The 25,477-nt window shown below is 33.9% G+C and overlaps 1 long non-coding RNA gene and 1 pseudogene across 1 annotated transcript; one reads left to right on the top strand and one right to left on the bottom strand.

Annotated features, from left to right (window-relative positions):
• Nucleotides 1-1,661: 1,661 nt before the first annotated feature.
• The window catches only part of LOC149579443 (ATP-dependent zinc metalloprotease FTSH 2, chloroplastic-like), a 45,770-nt pseudogene continuing 21,954 nt past the window's right edge, over nt 1,662-25,477 (bottom strand).
• LOC149579444 (uncharacterized) lies at nt 17,696-25,119 on the top strand. Its single transcript, XR_016360221.1, has 3 exons — nt 17,696-17,753; nt 17,858-18,025; nt 25,028-25,119. It is a non-coding gene; the product is annotated as an uncharacterized LOC149579444 (long non-coding RNA).

Here is a 25,477-nt window from a genome sequence, read left to right as displayed (position 1 = left end):
ATCATGATTAAGTGAAAATAATTGGAAGAATATGGAAGCACAAAGACAACTATTTAAGGAGACATTTAAGAGAGTTTTTGGTTGTTGGTTGATGTTGATTGTTATTGTTAAGGTGGTGATTGTGCAAAGCTGTTGAAAGATGAGAGAAGATAGTTGAGCTAGGCAAACCAAACATAGTTGAAAGGAAGGAGAAAGAGAGGAGTGAATCAAAAAGTCAAGAGAACATTGAAAAAGAGATAAGGGGATAGAGATCAAAAAAAGATCAAGCGAAAAGGAGATCTGAACAAGCAAGGTAGTGCTATACCTACACTAGTACATTATAGGTCAAATTTTGACCTAACTTTTTGACCAACATATGAAGAGACTTGTTCAATACATTTTTAAAAAATTTTATGCCTGAGTTGGTCAAAATTTTGATCAACGTAGGGTTTCCCAATTTGGTCAAATTTTTGACCAACTAGGGTTCAAATAAGAAAATAGTGAAAAAGTTTGTTTGTTTTTTATTTTGTCTCTGTGGTGCTATTGGAGCTGAAGATTGTGAGAGCTATTGGAGTTGAGGATTTTGGGCATATCTCGTGGGAGGTATGTGATTGATTGGATAGAATTCATGCTTCCAATGGATACCAAACAAAGAGTTCCACAAGCAAGCTATTCTTATTGCAATCTCCATTGAGGAGCATAAACCCCTAATGAAGCAAAGATCTCTCCCCATTAGCAATAGGTAACCCCCCTACAACAAACCACAAGAAGGGATCTCCTACTGAATGATAGGCTTGGCTAGGGAGTTCTTCTAGTTGTCATTCATTAGTTTGGGAGCACCTGGTTGATTACCTAACAAAAGAGTTGTTTAATGGAAGAAAAAAATTGTAAGAGTTATGCAACTCAAAAGTGAAAGAATAGAAAGTTATTTCCTATTCTTGTTATCCTATGAAGAAATGTTTTTAAAGGATCCAAATTCTCATATATTTATATGAGAGTCAGATTTGAGATGGAACTTTTTGATTATGAAGGGACCTCTTAGATAAAGAAGAGGGAGTCTTTTTAAAGAATCAATTATTTATTCCCAACTATTTTTTTCAAACAAAAAACATAAAGTGAACATGCAATGACCCATAGGGAAGAAAAGAAGGAAGAGGATCAACCCATCATTCTATATGATCAATAGCTATAACAAACAATAAATAGGATAATAGATAAAAAATGGGATAATAGATAACAAATGGTCTAAAGATTCAATTAAATGACCACATAATACTCAAGGAAATACAACTTTAATCCTAAGTTTGCCCAATCTCATGCCTATAAGAAATCTAAGTTGTGTTGTGAGCTAGAAAAGGTCCCAACTTTGGGAAGAAAAGTAGCTAACCAAAATAAGATACATGGAATGATAGAGTGTTTCATGGATTATATTTGTACTTCATTACTTAGTATAGAGCCACAACTCTCTGCAAATCACATATAATAGCATTTATGTTTTTATTATAACAAACTCTATACATACTGTACATAATGGCACACGTGTCTAACAAGAGACACAAAATCTGTCTACATTTTTTAAAAATGCAACGGTTCTTGTATCCCATTTCATTGTATAACTTTACACTATATTCTTAGAATCTTCTTAGCCATATCCATCAAGATAATTCTAGTCGAGGAGCAGCCTATACATCCTTTCTATCGACTTGCATCTCTATAAACTTAGATAGGATGGCCTTGAACTCATCCCCTAAAAGTGTCTTGATTTCTAATAATATCTCCACAATCTTATCCATTACTGCCCGACTACTCCTAATGTGACTCTTAGCTAGCTCATATGCATTATTTGAAATGCCTCTCACTTCTTGATCAATGTCTTCTACCAGCTTTCTGACATGGAATTCCTTGCCATCATGAGTAAAACAATATCACCACTTTGGACTATAGGGTCCAATAGAGCCCATGGACCAATTTTAGACATTTCAAACCTTGTAAGCATCTACAGGTTACAAAAAAAAATACTAAGTTTTCCATTTGATGCCTCACTTATAGAAATTTTCAAATAGCAAGGCTAAAATTAGAGTTAACCTATGTTACCAAAAATGAGAAATGAGAAATAAAATCCTAATGATAACACAACGAGAAAAAACATATTTAGAAGTTGCGTATATACATATATACATATAGATAGATAGATATAATTTCATAATACATAGATAGATAAATAGATAGATATAATTTCATATTAAAAAAATAGTTCTAGAATTAATGATTAACAAATTTAAGCTCCATATTTTATGTGCATTTGGGAATGCTTTACAATCTCCACTCAGAGAAAAATATCTATATTTCCATTTGTGTTGCCTTCTGCAAGTCATTGGCTGCACCTGATGTAACCTCAGGTTCACCAAATATGACTTTTCTGCAACTTTGCCACCAAGAGCACCCACACTCCAAGAAAATGCTTACTACTTGGTAATAAGACTTGGGTCATCTCTAGGAAAAAACCATGTAAGACCACATACTTTTTCTCGACATACAAGAGTAAATTTTGAATTGGATCATGTCCAAGGGTCATCGTGCTGACCTTGTAATAGTTACCAAAATAAGATTTAGTTGCCTCTGAGACACACATTGATATCATATATTATTGCAAATTAGACTTCCAACTTGTGGTCCATACATATGTGAAGGGTCTACATAAAAGTGTATAATAAAGTACCAATAGATGTTTAGTTTTGTGTACTTACCCACATATTGCATGCCCAACTTCATGGTAAGCCACCGAACTCTTACTCTTTCCATCAGTCATTATTGTGCCCAGGTGACGAATCTTCACCTTTTGGCGATCTTGTCTCATGGGTCAATCATCATTTGGTGAATAGTGCATGTAAAGTACGTCAACTGCATCACCAAATATTTATCAGATTTGGATCCAACACCCATGGTAGTCACCCATTAGTTATCACATGATTGGTCAAAAATATTGGTCCAATCTCTAATGTAATATATGTTTTGGTTAAATTTATTTTAAAACTTTTGCCTTTGCATGTTGTTTCTTATTGGACAATGCTCTTTCACCATTACTACAACCAAATAATTTTCCCTTGGGTTGGGCATCGCCTACCATTTTTTACAATGTGTGTCGACAACCAGCCCCGTTTAGCCAACTATTTCCTAATGTGGGCTTGCATAGGAAGGTGCATTTTGCCTATATATGACATTCAAGCTTGTTAATCCCACGTAATTTTCCAACCTAGATTGGACTATAATATATTATTATTCTACACAATTTTCTCTTTTCTAGTATGGAGACTAGCATTTCTTATTACTGCCAAAATTTAGAGTGTTGAGTGCATTGCCCATTGACTCATGGACCGTGGTTTTCATAAAAGGAAAACGATTTTTAATTTATTTTTTATGTGGACAGTGGTACTGATACTGGTTATTTTTTTAGTTTTACTGTCTAGTGTCCACTAGTTGTTAAGAATGGATTGAAGAAGCTAATCAAAGAGGGAGATTGTTGAGAACATACAAGTATGACCAATATGCTTCAATCATTGTTTTGTCACTAATGTCAAACCTTCTATTTGCTGGTAAGATAACTACTTATAAGATTTAAGTACCATCACTTAGATGATTGATGAAGAGGATTTGATTAAAAGATTTAACAATAACACCTAGAAGAAAGGTTGAGTTATGATTATGTAATGAAGATACACTAGTACATTTGAGGTGATTTTCCAACCAAAATTTGTGACCATTTATCAAAATGTTTTAGATTGGTCACAATATGGAAGGAAAAATCTCTTTTTAAAAAAAATCCATGCCCATGTTGGTTGAAATTTCGACCAACACTTAGTTGAACATGGCAAAATGAAAAAGGGTATTGCGCCCCCCCATTTTATTGTTTTGCTAAATAGGGAATTTAACATGTTGGTCAAAATTTTGACTCCCTATTTAACAAAACAATGAAATGGGCGGCGTAATGCACCCTTTTTCATTTTTCCATGTTCAACTAAGTGTTGGTCAAAATTTTGACCAACACTTAGTTGAACATGAAAAAATTAAAAAGGGCATTGCGCCCGCCCATTTCATTGTTTTGTTAAATAGAGGGTTTGACGGCCGCCCATTTCATTGTTCTATTATTGGGAGGTGGTAGATTAGCACAGAGGGAGGTATATAGCTCATAGGGCATGTGTGCATGTCGATTTGGATGTGTTAATATGCGCGTGCGGGGGAGCTGCACAAACAATTTAGGAGAAGAGGCAGAAATCGAGGAAGAGGCAAGGAATCAAGGTGCATATCACATTTTTTTGCCATTTTTTGTTCAATCTTAGCCATGACACCTATTAGGTCATTTTGAACAAAGTTTTTCTCTGCAATCTCTTTAGCAATTTCTGCCACATGTATATCACGCTTCATTGCCAATTGATGCTTTCCTATGTATGAGCACCCAATTCGCTTAATCAACCTGCTGCATAAACTTTGCTAACTCTTCCAGGCTCATGTATGGTTGAGAAGAACAAAAATATCTCCTATATCATTTTGGAAATTTATGGAGTCTTGGAGTCATGAGGGGGCCGATCAGAACCAATCGCTAGTGTCCCCTACAATTCTATGGGGCGAACTCTTATTCCTTCAGTAGCGCCTGACAGTATAGCAGGGAAGCACCATCCATATAGCCTATAGAATGGTAGGGGAAGCACCATATAGTATAGCATGGATACATAAGAATAGTGTTCTTAATGCTTTCTCATCCCCCTACTATTCTATAGGCTTTTGGTTGTCATAATCCGATTGAATCCCAGGGTCTCAGCGTGGCCCCTTCAGAATAGCTATGTTGCTTGAGCCCACTGAACCAATCCACTTTTGGATGGCTATGCTGCCTTCCCATATCATACCCGCTTCCTTTCTATAGTACTACAGTATCTACAAAATTCTTCATAAAACACATAAATCCTTTTGTTTCCTAGATATTTCTATGAATGGGCACTGATTCTAGCTAAAAAGGAAAGGTTTGAAACCCATCGAGTCACTTTTTCAATCATCTGGGTTTCTGGCCTGAACAATTGAGACACCCACTGGGCATTAAAGTTTTGATATTTGATATATGGAACAAATGATAGTAGTTATATTTGAAGGTTATATTTTTAGTATTTAATTGTTAGATGGGTTAAACTATTCAAGTGAAGGGATGAGTTTCCCTATACAACTAAATCCAAAAACTCTTGTATCAAATCTTTTAGGTATGTTTTGCTTTAGCGCCACATAGGCCACATAGCGTCAACTCAATGAATATGAAATATTATGAGTTAAATTTTCAAAATAGAAAATTTGGTACATGAAAAATGAAATGGCATTTCAAACACCTTAACAATTGATGGCAAGGAGTCTATTCCATCCAAAAACGAGCCTCCTTGGCATCAATGCATTGATTGTTGATGCATTGCATGAATGACAATAGCTAGATTTGATGATTATGTTTGCAGTGTCATAAAAGCAAGTGCAGGTGGAGCAACACCCCTGCTTGGTGAGTGAACCTCTAATGAATGAAATAATAATGTATAAATTGACTTGTGGTTCACATCTCTAAAAAGAAACAAAATGTTTGATGGGTTCTTCAATCTTTATTAATGAAACAATTAAGTTATAACACAGGTATGATAGCTTCAATGACTGCACTTACTGTTCTTGGTGTCCCAGTTAAAGGTTCATCATTGGATGAAATGGACTCCCTACTATCAATACTTCAGGTGTTTGAAATGCTAATTCATCTTTCATGTACCCAATTTTTTAATTTCATTATTTCTTTAAAAACTTCATATTCATTGAGTTGATGCTATAAAGCCTAAATAGTAATAAAACAAAACATAGCAAAGAGATTTAACTTTTGAAATTTGAGTTTTTGGATTTAATAGTATACGAAAATTAATCTTTATAATTGAATAGTGTACCCACCTAAGAATTGAATTTTGATTCCTTTTCCATGGGCCTCTTTAGCATATTCTGCCATTCCATCAGGTGTTTAATGAGCAGATTCAATGGTTATCTGCAACACAGCCAGAATTCAAATATCTTATCAAAATGTGTGGTACCAAATATTGTTGCATTCCATTCACTTAAGCATTTCTTAAAATTATTCTTCAGGAAATTGTGTGCAATTCAAATAGGCTTCACAAACCAACCTCATATGAGACACTAAATGATTTGAGAATTTCTACAGCAGCTGTCATGACTAGCAGATTAGAATCTGAGCCCATTATAATACCCACTTCTGGGCTACCTATAAGAAATAGACAAAAGGAAGAAATCTTAAGACAATAGTCTATGTATGTATTGAAACAAATCATAGAATGAAAAATAAGACAGAAAATAGTAATGTAGAAGAATAGAGATATTGGAACTACAAAATCAATTGGGACAAACGCCTAAAAATATTGAATAAATAATAAATAGTCAATTTGCAAGACTGCAAGCATATGTCATGATGAATGAGTTGATATTGTTGTACATCAAGGGTCTAATACACCAAGCTGATGTAAATGAACTTAAACATATTCATCTTTCAATTGGAATTGCTCCATTTTGCTGATCTACGTGCTGCTAATCCTATGTATTCAAGGTATGATACATTGAGATGTTAGAAGGGAACTCAAGCTTGATGGATTGTGAAGTTTGATTTGTGGTCTCAGTGAGCTATTATCATCCAAAAAATATACCCCCTTTCATTCATCTATCCATGAGCTATTTCTTGTGATTGTGATTGTGATTGAGCTTGTAACTCAATGACCTACTTTGGTTGCTAGTGTAGTTTTAGTCGTTTGCTTAGATTCACTCCTCTATCACAATGTAATGTCCCCAAATCTTATTTGATATACTAACAGATTAGATCTAACAGAATAAATATTATTCTAAATAGAATAGGAAAAGGTGGATTATAATTAAAGAGGACTGTCATCAACATTTATTTTCCAAATATAATTTTCAAACCTCTTGGAGCATGCAGGGGAAGAAGCTGACATAGCTTATGAAATTATGCTATGCTCTTATTCTACAGAACCAATTTTTGTTGAGGTTGGACACCAAACATATTACCTTACAACCATGTTCATGGTTGATAAGGCACTATTAGAAAAGATTTCTCAACATATTCATTTTGTTAGAAAAGAGTCAATGCAGAAAAAAATTCATCAATGCACATAAAAATTGAAAAATCATTCCTAATGGATATAGAAAATTAATGAAATAAGGGGGATATGATCATATTGTGTGACTTATGAAGATAGATATTGGAACCCTTAACATGAACTAATATACTACTATAACCTTGTTAACATGTTTTTTTTTTACAGCAGATGATCTGTGATGCAACCACATTGTTCTTCAGCATTGAGATCCCGTTCATGTTTGGAGGCTTCATAGATCAAAATTTACAATTATTTTTGACTGATCTTTGAAGGATTCATAGATTAATTTACAATGTTTTCAGTAATCTTCAAGGGCTTCAAAAAAAATTCACTTTGTGTGATCTGTGAAGGCATCAAAGATAAAGTCATGATATTTTTAGTTATCTTTGAAGACTTCATAGATAGATATGTCAAATTTTCCTAAGTTCAAAGATTTCAAAATTTATGTATTTCATAGAAGTATAAATCCCACAGCGTAATTATATTGTTAGTATCTATTTTCTCAGAAACTAATTATAGAGGAGTATATCATTGAATATATAGATTTTAGTGGCTTAAAATGAAATTCCACGTGGATGCATGGCTAGGATTAATATAATGCCTGGATATCCAAAACATCTCGGGGACAGGGGTATTGCAAAATGTAATGACACACAAAATGATTACCTAGAGATTTAATATTAATAAAGGAGTGAAAGTCTCAATTAACAGGAGTAACAAACCATGTCTAATAAGGATAAGATTGAAAACTAAGAAAATATGACAACTAAAAGAATAAAATAATATTCCAATAAACTAGAATGTTAAATTTTTTTAGCAAATCCAATCTAATTGGATAAAATGACTCACCTCTGGATTTTTGAAGCAATGGTGGAATAGAGCAATGCTGCCACCACCCATGACACCCATTCAAAATGCAATTCGAACCTGCCAAAACTATAAACCTTACAAAAAATACAATGCAAATGGATATTGGGTCCACCCCTGAGCCTCATTTGAAGCTCAATTTTATGAGGAAGAAAAGAAATTATACATACCCCAATTCTCTCCCATTATCCCTACATAATCAAAATACAAATTAAAACAAAACATTAAGATCAAGATTCAAGGATATGGAAGTCAAATCACAAAAAAAACATTTATAATAAGACCTGGCACTATAATCTTCTCTAATTCGGATATGTATCTACCAAAGGATTCAGTCCACAACATAGCTTTTTTGCTTTATAAACTATTATCCAAACCAAAACTACTCTCATAAGGAAGATATGGCTCAACCTTTTAGACCAATAATTACATGGAAATGCATGTGAAATGTCTAATCCTATAGCCCACATCAATTTCTTGATCATTTTTTTTGTTCTCTCTCATAAGAGTTGGCAGACATTTGTTGGTTTTGTGTCTGGATGAACTAATTTTAGAAGTTTACATTACAATATTTGTGAGATTATCCTTCCAAAATTTAGAAGGAATTCCATATATAGGAGAGATTCTTGGGTGAATCTATCCACTTATTTACAGTAGCTATCTTTATCTAAAGGAATTTGGCAACAAAGAAAAATGGAGGAAATATCACCCTTGTACAAATGGCTTTATGCCTTTAATATGTTGATTTGATTGTACAAAAAGCTAAGTTATCAGTTTGGCCCTCATAGTCCCTAGATTTGGGTCTGATATAAAGGTTATTTGAGATCCAGTTCGGTGTAGTAATGCTTATGCATTAAACCCAGCAAACTCAAAATGAACCAAGTTTGCCCCTCTATGGAAGAATGCCTTTATAAATCATCTTAAAATGAAAGGATGTTGTTTTGTTTGCCTAGAAAATCTTCTTTAACTCTCTGCTCATGCTTTTGTATAGACTGTTTGTAAGGCATTCTTCCTTGGCCAAGCAGGAGCTAATAAAGCCCTATTGTATTCAGTTGTCTACTATCAGAGAGTCTTCCCCAAATCAGGCCTTTTTCTGCTATGTGTCATCCAATTATTTTCATTGTCATTGTTTTTGTTTTTATATTTCAATATGTGCAAATAGAATATATATAGACATGATGCAACATTATGCAATCCTCTCATCACTTTCCCATATGCCCCTTGAGTTTTGTTTTCAAAGTGTTGCTTCTTAATAATTAGTAGATAATTTTTCATGTTTTGATGGGAATTGTGCCATTTAACTAACAGTTCCCACATGGAGTAGTACCTGCCAAACTGCATGCAGGCTTTTTATTTTCATCTTTTGAAGTTTTACGCATATGGGTGCATGTGTAGTTTTTAATGTGCATGAGAGTACCTCATAGAAGACCTCAAGGGGATCATTTTTAAGTTTTTCGAGTTAGTAACTCTGTACTTTTGATCCTCTTTCTTCTCCTTATTATGTGACCATCTTATTCCATTAGCTTGTGTGTTGGTCTAGGTCACAAAAGCCTCGGGCTTATCATCAAAGTAGTATTCTAAATCTCAGATGAGGATTTTTTGTATCATAATCTAGTATTATAAACTAGTATAGGAGTAGTTATGCATATAATTTCATACATCTGCACTGTAATTTTATTTTTATGCATGGTTAGAACACTAGCTATAGTTTCTTAGTTTAGGAATTGAAGCATTATATAAACAAGTATGTACAATGTAAATAATATTGACAATTTTTTTGCAATAAAGCTTTATGCAATTGTTGCGTCACTCATGGTGTGAGAATGCTTATATCTATGTCATTTGATTTTTTTCCACATCTTGTTCAAACCATATAATGCGATCTCATCTATGAAGTGTATTAAAAGCTAAGGGTTTGGAGTGACTCGTATACAATTCATTTTTTGTCATTTCATTATATAGTTTGAACAAGTGTGGAAAAAAATTAGATTTTTATTACGAATTTTTTGTTCACAAATCTATGTTATTACTAATCAGCAAGGTCACTTTCCTAATAATTTATGAACAGGATGCTATTCGCAAGGTCAATTTCCTAATACTCACTATAGTACTTGCTATTTAATTGAGATAGACACGACCCATTAGTTTGTTTGTATTCTCTTTGGATTTTTTTAAAGAAGACAACTGAATGCTATATGAACTAAAAGTTCTATGGTGTCAGTAGGCTTGTGCATCTCTTGAGCCAAATTACCAGCCCCAGTGACATTTGTTGTTGTTCAAAAGTGGCACCATACTAGACTATTTGCAAACAACCATGCAGATAGGCATTCTATAGATAGACTTGGGAACATCTTGCCAAGTCTTCAGTACATAATAAAGCAACTAAATTCCATAAATTGTTTTTTTGATAGTTGATTTGTTTAAATATTTCCCATCAAAAATTACTTAGTACATCTCATCTTTTTTCTGCACAGGAGCTTGCAGTTCTGAAGAATCTGATAGCGAAGAATTTGAAGAAGATATTGTAGAAAAGGTATATTTGGTGTTCCTTTTTAAGTGAAAATGTGATTGAAAATTTTGTATGTTGTCATATTTCACTTGCAAAAGGTCAAATTGTAAATAGAGGTGAAGTTGTATGGATTTAAGTTTCTTCTTCATTATTTATAATGCTCTCGATTCCTCCTTTGTAGCTCTAAAAATACTTGTTTATTTTCACCTTTCTAGATACCCTTTACCAGGTTCTTCAAGATTCCAAAATATCTTGGGCTGACCCCACTCCAACATGTCCTAACTCCTACTTGGTTCAGAGACCTAACTCCTTTTTATATGTGTCTTCCTCTTACTACTCCATCTGCAGGTTGCAAACAAATCATCCTTCTTCCACCAACGAGTCATTCCATTCAAGAAAAACCATGTCTGACGATATCAACGCACAAAGAAATAGGGAGACAATTGCTAGACTGTGGTCTAACTTAAAAAGAAAAGGTGATGGAAAATGTTATTGTCCTTGCAAAATGTGTAAGGGCTCAAAGACTCGAAGATATCTAATCACAACAGCTGAGCAACATTATAGGCAACATGGTCACATTGAAGGGGGAAACAAGTATCGCCCATTGGTATGTATTTTAATAGTTTATAAATTACATAAGACATGATTTGATGATGACATCATGGTCATGGTTAATATAAGGTCACCATTTTCACATAGGTCAACATCCCTGAGTTTCATGTTATGGACCATGACAATTCAAAGAATGCGAATTTCCAAACGAGGGAACATGGAGGTGTGAATATTGAAGTAGAAGGTAATGATACCATGGAAGAAGACTAGGATGATAAAGATCATGATGATCAAAATGATCATGATGATCAAGATGATGATGATGATGATGATGACAACGCAGAGCTTGATGTACCTTTACTTGAGAAGGCACAACAGTCCCTATATGAAGGCTCCAAAACAACTCTTCTTGCCGTTGTATTGCTATTGGTGAACTTGAAGGTTATGAATGGTTTATCCAACGTAGCAATGACACGTATGTTAAGGTATGCCATCGTCTTTCATTATTTTACTTGTAGTTCCCTTACAATTAACATTGGGTTTGTGTAGAAATTAATATTCTTTAAATTAAGAAATTATATTTTTGGTCATAGGTTGATAGGTGAGTGTTTGTTACCACCATCAAACATTCTACCTCACTCATACCGAGAATTATCTGCCATTATGAAAGATATTGGAAGAGTATCAAACAATACATGCATGCACGAACGATCATATTATATATCATAAACAACATGAATTTGCAACACAATGCCCTACTTGTCATATCAATAGATATCAATTAGATCGATTAACAAAAAAGGTGCCTCCCAAGGTTCTTCGGCATATTCCCATTATTCCACGTCTGCAACGATTATTTAAGTGCAATAGCTTGGCACAATTTATGGATTACCATGCATGCAATAGAAGTCAAGATGACATTATGCGAATGCCTGCAGATGGTTCGATATTTAAGGAAATAGAGGAAAAATGGCCACACTTTAAAGAAGAACCTCGTGATCTCAAGCTTTCATTGGCAGCAGACGGTGTCAATCCTTATGAAGAGATGAGATCTACTTACTCGGTGTGGCCTGTTTTTGTTATCAACAATAACATACCTCCTTGGTTGTCCATAAAGAGAGAGCACATAATGCAGACACTGATTGTTCCAGTATTTTTTTATTTACTGGTCATCTAAATTAATTTATTATTACTAATCCATCAAATAGTCAAAATAATTATGTAATGTTTTTTCTCATTCAACTAGGTAAGTACCAAGTTAAAGATATCAACGTATATATTGAACCCCTTATTGACGAGCTGGTGGTGTTATGGAATGGGGTTACTATGTATGAAATTTGTAGACCAATAGGACAAAGAAAATTTCAATTTCATGCAATGCTTGTATGGACAATACATGATGCCCCTGGGCTAACACATTTTTGTGGTATGCTCTCTTCTTGACACCTCTTTTTTGGTATGTCAAAGTTAACACATTTAATCCAATTATACACGATCTTGTAGGTCTTCAGACAAAGGGTAAATTTGCATGTCCAATTTGTGGTCCAAAGACAAAATCTCATCATTCAAAAAGTTTAAGAAAGCAGGTGTTTGATGAGAATAGACACTTTCTGCACAAAAATCAAAAGTATTGAATTATCGAAAAATATCTTTTCAATGGTCTAGAAGAGACTACGTCAAAGCCACAGAGAATGACACCTCGCCTATGGAAGTTGACATACAATAAAATAAATCGTTGAGGTAATGTCATTCCATTTGATGGTTTTTGTTTCAAATTTATATTTTGATATTGTGTTTTGTTTACTGATGATGTGATTGATGCTTGTGAAGGTCGTCAAGACATCAATGACCAACTTCCAAAAGGACTAAAAATTTATCCTACACAATTTACTAGGTTGCCGTACTACGAGCAACTCCCAATTGTGCATTTGTTTGATCTTATGCATATTGGAAAGAATGTAGCAGAGACATTATGAAAAATCTTGGATGGAAGGTGTGAAAAAGATCAAATCGTCAAAACTTGTAGTGACATTGAAGAATCCAACCATGTAATGAAAAATGGCATTCGATCAAATAACAATGGAGACAAGATTGATACAAGTGCCCTTAGTTGGTTATTGTCAGAGTAGTAGAGCAATGCTATAAAAGAAGTCATAAAAAAAATACGATTTCCCACAGGATTTGCTGCGAACATAAACAATGTCATATCAAATAAAAGTGAATTTGGGCCAGGGTTGAAAACACACGATTGGCATACATTTATTAAGGTAATTCATGTTATTTTGTATTCACTATATATTTATATACTGCATGTAGTTTCAATTGCATTCTTTTATAAAATATTGACAAGATCATTTTACAAATATTGCAGTACATTCTACCTCTATCTCTCTCACGCCACTTCGCCAACAATATCAAACAGGTTATATATGATCTTGGAAAATACATGAGGTGGTTGTCATCTAAAGAAATCAATAAAGAAGATATAAAATATTGGAAGAGAAAAATTCCTCTTCTGATGTGTGAAATGCAAAAATGTCTACCTCAAAGTTTTTTCAATGCACAAGAAAACTACCTCATACATCAAGTTGAGGAGATCGAATTGTGTGGACCTGTACCAACCAGGTCAATGTGGATGGTTGAGAGGCACTTGAAATTTCTGAAAGGCTTGGTTCAATAGAGAGCACATCTCGAGGGTTCTATGGTGGAGAGATATATGGTATACCAGACCATGGTGTACATTAGTGAATATCTTCCTAAGTTTGTAGCAAAGATCCATGTAGATTGTATTTGGGATCCCAACTCAATTAACAAATTCAAAGGGAAGTACTTGATGGGAAAAGTTAGATAGAGGAAAGTGAGAGGTAAATCTAAGATGTTATTGTAATTAATTAATTCTTATAAATCTTCAATATAAGTTATTTTTAATTGGTGTATTTTTTTGAAACAGGTGGTCGAGAGTGGGATGCAATACATTTGTATATTGCGAACAATCTTGATTGGATGACAGAATGGATTGAACGATGTCAAAAAAATGGTTGCTCATTAACATGGGAAGGTGTTGCTTCATTGGTTAAAGAAGCTCATCGTAATGGAGATTCCAATGTTATGCCGATGGTAGTTGTTCTAGTAAAGGGTTTAAGAGGTGGAGAGGTACGTAGAAATTTATTAATGATCATAACTTGACGTATGTTTCGTATCAACTCATGATGCAAATAATTTACACACTTCAAAAATTGTAGGTCAAGCACCACAAAGCTATGTACTATCACGGGCACAGATTTCACACAAAAATGTTGGATGACATAAAGAAAACTTGTGATTTTGGGATAACTGCAATTTTTGAGGTTGCCAATATATCATCTAGAAACGACATACATCCTCAAGAATCTCAAAATCAATACTATGGCATCTTGGATGATATAATTGAGTGTGAATTTAACATCTTCAAAGTAGTTCTATTCATAGTCAAATGGTACAAGTTACGATTAAATCAAAATGATCCAGATAGAACGGTTATTCAACATGATAATGGATTTACAATGATCAATACAAGTTCATTTGAGCCAGTTGGAGATGAGCTCTATGTTCTTCCAAGCCAATGTGAGCAAGTTTTTTACTCAGAGGTTCTACATAAACAGGGTTGGTCATTTGTTGTTAGACATGATCCTAGAGGAAGGCCGATAAAGTATAATGTTATGGAAGAAGAAGATATTGAAGATGATGAAGAAGCAGATGATGAAGATCAAGATGATGGTGATTATGATGATGATGATGGTGATGATGATGATGATGATGGCGATGGTGATGATGGTGATGATGATGGCGATGATGATGGCGATGATGATGGTGATGATGGCAATGATGACGATGATGATGATGATGAAGAAGAAGATAATCAATGACTACAAATGTCGTCACCCCTTCTATTGATGATCTTGCATTCCATATATTAAGGTAAATTTGTTCATGTTTACGATGTTGCATATTGTTCATGTTGTCTTCTAAGTTATTTGTAGCATACACGTATCATGTAATTTTTAGCTAACTTAAGATAAATGATTAACATATGTAGGAAATTTGATTACATATTTATTGTGTTCATTTCTAATGATTACAACATATGTTATTTATAGTTACCAATGTTTATGTTGTGTCTGATTATGACCCTTTTTGCAAATAGTCAATTGACTAGAGGTACATCATCACCCCTTCTGTCGACGATCTTGCATTCCATATATAAGGGAAATTTGTTCATGTTTGCGATGTTGCCTATTGTTCATGTTGTCTTCTAAGTTATTTGTAGCAAACGTGTATCATGTAATTTTTAGCTAACTTAAAGTAAATGATTAACATATTTAGGAAATTTGATTACATATTTATTGTGTTCATTTCTAATGATTACAACATATGTTATTTATAATTACCAATGTTTATATTGTGTCTGATTTTCACCCTTTTTGTAAACAGTCAATTGACTAAAGGAAATTTGACCCGTTTGGCATGGATTGTGCACAGTGACATGGATCAATAGGTATAAGTCAATAAATAGACATAATTTTCTTATATTCTTCTTGTTTATCATTGAGCACATATGTTATAAATAGACATATTATATAATCATATAATGTATATATAGACAAAGAAGGTCCGTATAGAAATATAATTGTATAATCACTTTCAACTTACTACATTTTATATTTGTCACTTTCACTTTCCATTTGATGGATTGCAGGACCCACCAAATAGGTACTTGTCAGATCTATCTACATTGAATGAGGGAAATGAGGAACTGGTAGATGAAAGCTCTACATGTAGTACGGCTAAAATAGGGAGATCAACTAGAGGTCAAAAGAATAGAAAAAAATTTGATAAACGCATGCAATTTTTCCTTGCTAATGGGGGGTCATGTTATTATGATGATGAGACCAAAGGCGACATCAAGGTGCCCTTTTGGTACTCACACATTGAGAAAGAATGGGTACCCAATGAGCGACCTCCAATTAACACAGATTTTTGTGTTAATGAGAGGATATATCGCATTGCTCCTTCCTCATTACATGGTTTGGGCCTATTTTCCATGGATGGGATAAAGGTAGGTTACAATAAAGTTGTCGAATTGTTCAAGTATGTCGGTCCATGTTATAATTACAATGATTGGATGCAGATTGTTCGGTATAAAAAAAGTATGTGTAGGTATGGGGTATCAGCTAATTATATACAACGGAAAAAAAATGATCAAAGTAAAAGATTTTCTATGTACATTGATGGGAGACCAAAAACAATAGGTAATATTGCAGGTTTTATAAATAGTACGCGACCTTCTTCAACTAGTAAGAAACCCAATTGCATATTTGAGGCGCGTGAGGGGAATGAAGTTTTTGTTTGTGCAATAAAATCAATAAGTACAGGGGAAGAACTGCTAATCGATTACCATTTAAATCACATAGATACAAACAAAGTTACTATCATGAGGACTGTAAGTACTCTTTACCTTTTTGTTAATAAGTTTTTTTTTTTGCTGTCTATTGCTTTTAGTTAGCTAAATTTTTTATGTTTAATCTTTGTGATAGGACGATATGGATCCGACAAATGATAGAGGTCACCAAGATGCTACTCCCACCCCTTCTTCAGCTAGGGTAAACCTTTTTGAAATTGTACAAATTAGATAGTTGAAAAATGTTATATTATTATGTTATTTTATTTACGGTGTAAGTACTATTTACCATTTTGTTAATAAGTTTTTTTTTGCTGTTTATTGCTTTCAGTTAGCTGAATTTTTTATGTTTAATCTTTGTGACAAGACGATATGGATTTGATAGATGATAGAGGTCACCAGGATGCTACTCCCACCCCTTCTTCAGCGAGGGTAAACCTTTTTGAAATTGTACAAATTAGATAGTTGAAAAATGTTATATTATTACGTTATTTTATTTACGGTTTTTTAGTTTTTATGATAGTTTTACTGATATTTCTCTCACAATTTGATGTTTAGGATAAGGGTAAAGCAGTATTAGTAAGTGCTGAGCCACTAGCTATGCCTTCTGATGAGGATATTGCTGAAACTCCCGATTTCATAAAAATGTTGAAGAAAAAATTAAAAAATAATAATTTAGAAGCAATGAAAATTTTGGATGAGGCAAATATGGAATCCGAGGAGATGATGAAGAGGCTATCAGATTTGAGAGCGCAAGCTCGTCATTATGAAGAAGCTCCAATGAATATTTAGTTATAAGAAAAGTTTAATAAAGATTTTTATTTTATAATCCTTTATGTTGTGAAGTAAAATATGTAATATTGGCAAAAATACTTTATTGATGCAATTTTTTTAAAGAGTTGTAAGAAACTTTAACTACTAAATTCTTGTTATATAGGAATTTTTGGCAACTGATCCACAACTTGGTCAAGGGCAATGCGGTGAGGTTGGTAGTAGCAGAGCTCCGACTGCCACTGGTAAAATAATCTTTTAGTTGACAAGTTAGAAGGAATTTTTTATTTCAAACATTCAAAACTTCTTAACTCTTACTTTTATTATTTCAGAATGTCTTTGCTAACAATGTATTGTTCAAGTCATCCAGTGTAGGAGATTCCTAAGAGGTTGATGGATGCCCGTACGAGATTGCCGACTGCAATGTTGGCAACAAGGGGACGTCTAGCTGGTAAATCATTGTTTTGCTATATTTGGTTTTGTGTTAATTATGAGTTGATAATATGTACTTTAATCTTGGGTGCATCACATAGTGTATTGTTTTTTTTGTGGTAGGAGATGCACCGTCTGGTACTCCGCCAAATGTGGATCATAGTGCATGTATTGGTGATAATTCACCGTCATTTCCTAGAGCTACCCGTATTTCTAGCACGGGAGCTATGCAAACATCGTTGTTGATTGACGATGATGAATCAATGCCTTTGAAATGTCCTAAGATTCCAGGTACTTTAAATAATATTGTTTTATATTGTAATAAGGATTTTCTTGCAAGACGTAAACATGATAGGAAGTGGTTTGGTAGGATCATCTAAATTATCAATGACCTTTTGTCTATACCAGTATAAGTACAATGTACTTAGCAAAATATGTCAAATTGTCAAAATGTTAACAATAAGGGAATTAAGGAGTTAAGAAGGAGTCATTAGGAACATTGCACTATTTGAGAGTCATTAAGTCTTATTAAGGAGTATTGAGTCATTTAGGAGTTGTGTTAAAAGGTCTTTAGTCTTTGACTGCCCGAGGCTATGGTGTAGAATTGTTATTAAAAGTTATTAAAAGTCAATCAAAACTGTCACCCAGACAGCTAGGAGAAGTTGGTCAGTTCCTTAGGGGATTAGGTAGTTTAAAGGTGCCGAAGGAGTCTATAAAAGCATGATGTAAATGAGTTTCAAGGATATGTATTGAGGATTTAAGAAAACTTTGGAAAATCAATAAAAAGACAGTGTTTTCTCTGCCATTGTAGACAGTCAAAGAACAGTGACATTATATTTTGATTGTCTTTTGATTCGAAAAAGTTTTGTTTCATTTCAAGTTTTCCTTTTGAATATACAAATGTTTTAGAAGGTTTTTTTTTTCAAAAGTTCTTTCCATTTGGACAGGTCCTTTGTAAAAGATTTTGCATAGTAATTTAGTGACTGTCACTGTCACGTGGCAGAGAGTTAATTCTCTGAGATTATTTAAAGTTTCACCTCTCCCACTACTGTAATGGAGATGTGACTCATGGGAGAGGCTGTCAATATGTTAAATGTATCTATATAATGATTTTTTGTGCAGAGATATGTAGGAATGTGCAATGAGATTGGAGAAGAAGGTCGCTAGTTGAAGACAGAGTGCTGTTTGGGAACACTAGATGCTGGGAAAGTTATAGGTCTGGGGATCCCATCCAAAGGAGGGTTATGTTTTATGACATGGAAGGTCATGTTTGAAGTATCTGAAGGTGTTGGATCCATTGGAGGGATCATAAAATGTTTGGAGAGGTGAGTTTGATGAAACCCTAGGCTTAAACACCTAGGAAGGAAGGGTTTTCTAGTTGGGTAAGAAAAACTTGATGGAATCTCCAATGAATTTGAAAATCCTTTGTTTAGGATGGTGAGACAACTTTTTTTTGGGTTTATAAGGTTTGGGAAGGTGATCTACTAAGGGTTGCTTTATAACAGGAGGGTTAAAAGAGGGCTAGTTGTGGAGTAGTAGTCATGGTCCTAGCATTTGGTCCAAAAGGAACAATATGAACCTCTGAGATATGCTGTGTGGTGTCCAACAGGGTATTAGGAAATGGTCTTGTTTTTTTTTGAGTGTTTAGGAAAAGTGAGAGAAACTAGTGAAAAACTGATTAGGCAAGGCTAATTGGGAATAGGCCTAATAAAGGGCAAGAGTTGGCTTTTGGTATTAGATAAAGAGATGAGGGTTTGGAATCCTTGAGAACATATTATTTGATGTTAATTAAGGTGTGTGAAGGTGGAGGAATAACTTGATTGAAGTGAAGACAAGATTTGAGCCTATTGAGGCATTGAGGGAGTAATATATAGCTTGTTGAAAAAATAGCTTAGATGCATCCAATGGATGGATTGAGGGAAAAAGGTTATGTTTCTAAGATGTAGAGCCTATGGTGGCAAAAGAGAATGATATGTGCACTCTGATATGGTTGAAGTTGACTGGACCAAGGTGAATGATCCTATAAAGAAGCTTGATTGTGTTGTGTTAGAACTAAAGGAAGTCCCTCTGATTATGAATAACTGAAAAGTCCACCTAGGTCTCTGCATCATAGAATTTGACTGGTTTTAGACATTTTAAATTTTTTTCCAAACTTCTTTTTTGGTCAATTTTGGTCAAGTTGATCCTCCAACCCTGAAATAGATCACTAAAAAGATGAAATGTATCTTATTTTATGTATTTGTTATTCACTATAAAAAGTATTCTTCGCATGATTCATTTTAATGGTTCTTACTATTAATTATCCCATGACATTTTTTGCAGGAAATGATACATTTTATAGGAGGCTTTATGACCTCACGCTGCAAAGATTCGGGCCCACCATACGTAAAAGGTGGAACATCATAACTGAACTAATTTTATCCCTCTATTTTTTTTCATATCATTAATTGGTGCAACATTTTTCCTTTCATTCGGGTCTTTTCTTATACTAGCTATATCTAACAATTTTGTGTTTTTTCTTAAAAGGTGGAACTACCAAGATCAAAAATTAAAAGATGAGCTCATCAAAGATATAGAGCATGAGTTTGGTAGTAATATTTTTGATCATAAGAAATTGTTACAAAAAGCTTCTAGACATCTTAAGGTTGTGAGGGACACATATAGAAAGAGCCTCGTCCTAAACCTGAAGTACGAGTGTCCTCCCTTTGTTTCAGTGAGGGACTGGAATGAGTTCATTTTGGATGCAAAGGAGAAAAGGGAATGTCCAACAGAAAGTACACCAACAAATCCAGAAGAAAGTACACCAGCAAATCCGAAAAGATATGCAATAGTATTAACTGCTAGTACATTAATGAGCAAATTTAGGGTTCAACTTCAGTATCAACAATTTCAACTACCTCAATTTAATCTATCTATTGATGAAAGGTATGTAATTCATATGCTGACACAATTGCTTATAAATCTCAATCTCAATGCTGACACACCTGTATATATCTCAATCTGGGCATAAATCCTACATAAGATATAAATAGTGTGCTTATAACTTCACATATAACTATATTATGTCTTGAAAATATAGTAATGCTCAACTACATGTACCATAGTTGTATGTGTTAGCAGTATAGGTGATAAATGATATTCAGTAATTGTAATGACAAGTACATTTTTTTTGAAAAACTTTGCAAGAATTTTACTAATGGTCAGTCTCCTAAAAGTAATAAGCATCACGTTCAATGCCAGAAACACAAGTTAATGACAACAATCACATTCCTATCTTTGAGGACTGACAACAACACTTGTAGATTTATATTTATTGGTATTGTGGAGAGATGATCTAGCCTACACTAGGTAAGACAAACTATTTGAGACTTCATTTGGATGACATTATGTATGTTACCTATAGACCATGGCTAGGCATAGAGCCATAAGATGATGTCTTCTCTTAGCCAGGATTCATGTTGGTATCTTAGCCACTGAATGGCCATTCTTCATTGAAGATAGAGAGATTTTCGCTAACCCATGTCTAGAGACAATTCAACTATCAATACAGTATATCACAGGAGTACTGTAGTTACACCTGCTTCACCAAGGAGGTAAAGAAAGGTTTTTCTCCTAGATTGGACCCAATTAGATTTATGGAGGATGTTAGTGGCCTTACTGTTTATAGGTGGGACTACTTTCTAGATGTAGTGAATGGTGGTGTCACTCCCTAGTACATAAAGCATTTGGCCACACATTCATTTCCTCATATAACTGATCCTATAGGGGTAGTTAGTTAGGCACCACACCCTGATGTTCAGCAACCACAAGAACATCCTTTGAGGGAGGAGAGACCATTATAATGGCCACTGGTAGTTCTTGTCACAATTCCTTCTCATACTGTTAGATTGGATCTTAGATCGAGCAACAATGAATAGGCACATAGGCCTACTCATGTGAGAACTCACAGAGAGATGAGCACCATGGGTGTAGTAGGAGGTGATGCTAGGAGACATAGGGTAGAGGAGCCAGTAAAATAGGATGTGGGTGGAGGAGGGGATGATGACATGCCAAATTAGCCTCCATAGGTTTCACCCATAGGAGATGTATTAGCACAGACTCAAGATTCTCTATGACATGTGAGGGAGAGATTGAGGACTTCTCAGAGGTAGGTGGGCAAGTTACAGGTGCAAGTTATAGTTAGAGATGCATGACTAGCTAGAAGAGGGGAACTGTGAGATAGTAGATCTATGGTCTAAGATCATAGAGCTAAAGAGATAGATAGAGTTAGAGCGACATGAGACCTGTCATCATACCTCTCGGGCTGCTCATGTCAATGATATATATATGACACTGGATGTGAATTGTCAATGATATATAACTCCACATATAGCTATATTATGTCTTGAAAATATAGTAATGCTCAACTACATGTACCATAGTTGTATGTGTTAGCAGTATAGGTGATAAATGATATTCAGTAATTGTAATATATAATGATATATAATAATTGTAATATAATATAGTAATCATACCTGAGACCTGTAGTTAGAGCGAGGGGTTATCCCACTTTCCTAGTTTCGATTGAAACTAGGTGGATAGTTTCGATCGAAACTATGAAAGCGGTTTGCTAAGTGCGTGGTTAAACTGCCAATAGTTTCGATAGAAACTAAGAAATTTTGTTTCTATCAAAAGTTTGTAAAATAGTTTCGATAGAAACTAAGTTTCTATCGAAACTAGCTAGTTAGAAGCCCCCATGAATAGTTTGAAGTTTTTTCAATGATTTCCTTTCTTCAGAGCTGAATTACCAGGTTCAAATGGAGCACTAAAGACCTGAAATTGTACATGATTGAAGTACTCTGAACTAGCTTTCTAATGACTATGAATTTGGTGCTTTTCAAAATTTTTAGGTATATATTTTTTAACATGAATTAAATATAGGTTTATTATAAAAAATAAACTAAGATATTCAACGCTCATGGAAAAATAGTAAATATAAAAATAATTTTTTTGAAAAATAAGTACAGTCTCCGTATTTGAGTCATCTTTCAATAATTTTTTTTTTAAAAAAAATTGGGTAAATATATAATAAGTTACATGTGTCAAAAGCCACGTATGTCTAAATTAGTGTTATGCCAACTTTAAACTACAATAAAATATGAAATACTAATGATAAAGATATAAGACCAACTCTCCGGTTTAGGTATGGATGTTAAAAAAATAAATTCAAAAGAATCACATTGATATCTATTGTAGAAAAAAAGTTGTGTGTGTCAAAAATAGTGTCACTCTTTAAAAATCAGGTTTTTGATATCATACCAATTTTCGTAGGAGAAAAAATAATTCAATAAAATCAATTTTAAAAGAAAATAAAAAAATAGATTTAGAATCTAGAAACAAAATCCTAAAAGACTCTAGTTTACTTCATCTTCAAATTCCTAACCGTTAAACGGGAATTTCCATTTGAATGTGAACATTTTCTTAAAAATTCAGAGTTCAGTGTCAGTTTAGGCAAAAAAGTGTAACCCACTATTGTGGGTTCACATCGAGATGAGACCTGTCATCATACCTCTCGAGCTACTCATTATTATGTAGTATATAAAAATGCAGTACCTCTAGCTCAACATGTCTCAAGGTTCTTTGATTATGCTTGAGCTTCTGATGGTGTAGTGCCTCCTGCACATGCAGATGTTACTCCTCCTCCTCCTCCCGGTGATGAGGGGGAAGGCTGTAGTTAGGTCCACAATATCTTTTGTTCCTTTTTGTATCTTTATATTGATCATGAGATTCATTGTATATTTGATGTATCATTTTGAGACTTGAGATATTGATAGTGCTCTGATTAGCACTTAGTTTTGATCTTTTGATTGTATCATCCCTCTGACATGTCAATGATATATATATGACACTGGATGGGAATTGTCCACTCTTAGAAAGCATTAGAATTATTGATTGCAGTTTTCCCAGTAAGATAATGGTGAGCTTCTGTTTACCTAAATGTCTCTATTTGGAAACTGACACTCAACTTTTGGAACATTTTGCAAAAGTGAAATCGATTAGGAAAATCACCTGTTCTGATGATGAAGATTTTGCTAATGTCAAAGTTCTACAATGCTTTCCTTATTTGGAGGAGTTGTGCGTGCATTCTCCATTATTGGCCATGTCCCCTACAAGTGTAACCATTTATGTTATTTTAATATGCATGAAAGCATTTAAAGTTAGGATTTTTTTTTTGGAAAACTCTAACCCAAATTTCATTCTTATAAATAATGCTGATAATTTCTGCTATTTCTTTCCACTCTATGAAATTTACTGTTTCTTAAACTCTTATACCTTATTTATAGGATCAAAATTATGTGGCATTATTAAAGCGAATGGTTTAAACATGATCACATACTAATTTTCTTAATTTCTATAGTAAAAGTGTTAAAGTTGACTTTTTATTTTTTTCTATCCTTAATTCTTCTTTTGCTGTGTGACTTTTAAGAATAGTTGAAGCTTATCTAAATAGTTTTCTATCCAAGTGTCAGCTTTTAAATCGTTTGTTGTGGATGAAGACTATACGAAACATCCTCCAAACTATGATGTAACATTTCTGATATTCTCAAACATTCTGAATGGTGCTCCATTGCTAGAAGCAATCAAAATAAACATAGATTAAGACAAGTCTTAAGTTGTGAGTCTTCTGCTGGAACAATGCTAGGTAGTTCCTGTTAGTTGCTAGTTATCTTAGCAAATCAGTGGGGATTTTGTTTTAGTTACAACCACCATTTATAAAATTAGTTCCATGTAGTGTGGAGGCTAAAGAAGCACTTGATGCACAAACGTGATGTCTTTTAAATTGAAAACAAAAAAATACTTACTTTTTAGCTACGGGTAAAAAGGAATGCTACTAAAACAATCTAAAATCTGACATTCGCCCTCAAGTTTATACCTGTTGCGGCCTTAGGGATAAAAACACTTTGAGTGTGGAACATAGGGATAAAAATTTAATCTATAAAATCTACTAGCTATTTTAACTTTTAGCTTATCATTTACTTTGTGTGACAATGGATAATATAGACTGTCGAAATTGATGTGTAATTTTATGGAGAGGCATGTCAGAATATGGATAAATACTTAGCATGAACTCCATGGATAAATAGCATGATTACACATGTCAATTAAAGGTATAATGCTATAATTTCTTCCCTTTTTTCATATTTTTGGTGGAACATGCTACTTTATGCTAAAACCTTCATACCATATAATAATCCACTATTTAGTATTGATCTTTATATCTATATCATCTAACATATTTCAAACTTTTCATAGGTTGCAGGACACATCAAAGGCAACAAAGGTGAGGTTGGAAAAGGTTGGGCAACATAGACTTGGCTCTGGGGGATATTCGAAAATCAAAGCACGCGTTGTAAGTAGCAATAAATGAATTGCAAAGAAAAATGATTTATAAAATGAAAATAATTTTGTTAATTAATAAAAAAATGTAGGGCGCTAATTTTAATCTAGAGGCCACAAAAGAACACAAAAAAATTGCCTTCAAGCAAGGCTATGCAGCAGTGGCTGAATGCCTACGGTAAACTTCCATTGCCCCAATCGAACAGTCTCCTGCATCATGTGCACAAGTAAATATGCCAACATATATATTAGAAATTGAATACTTGAGCAACAATTTATTTGATAATAATGTGCATGACATTGCAATGCAGCCTGTTAATCATGACACAGATCATACACAGCATCATGAAGCCCTTGATGTGCATT

This window comes from Cupressus sempervirens, chromosome 1, assembly GCF_028749045.1.
Source record: "Cupressus sempervirens isolate cs-2001-9-10 chromosome 1, ASM2874904v1, whole genome shotgun sequence".
Taxonomy (NCBI): domain Eukaryota; kingdom Viridiplantae; phylum Streptophyta; class Pinopsida; order Cupressales; family Cupressaceae; genus Cupressus; species Cupressus sempervirens.
Note: the sequence above shows the minus strand (reverse complement) of the source record. Positions and strands in the feature narration are given on the sequence as shown.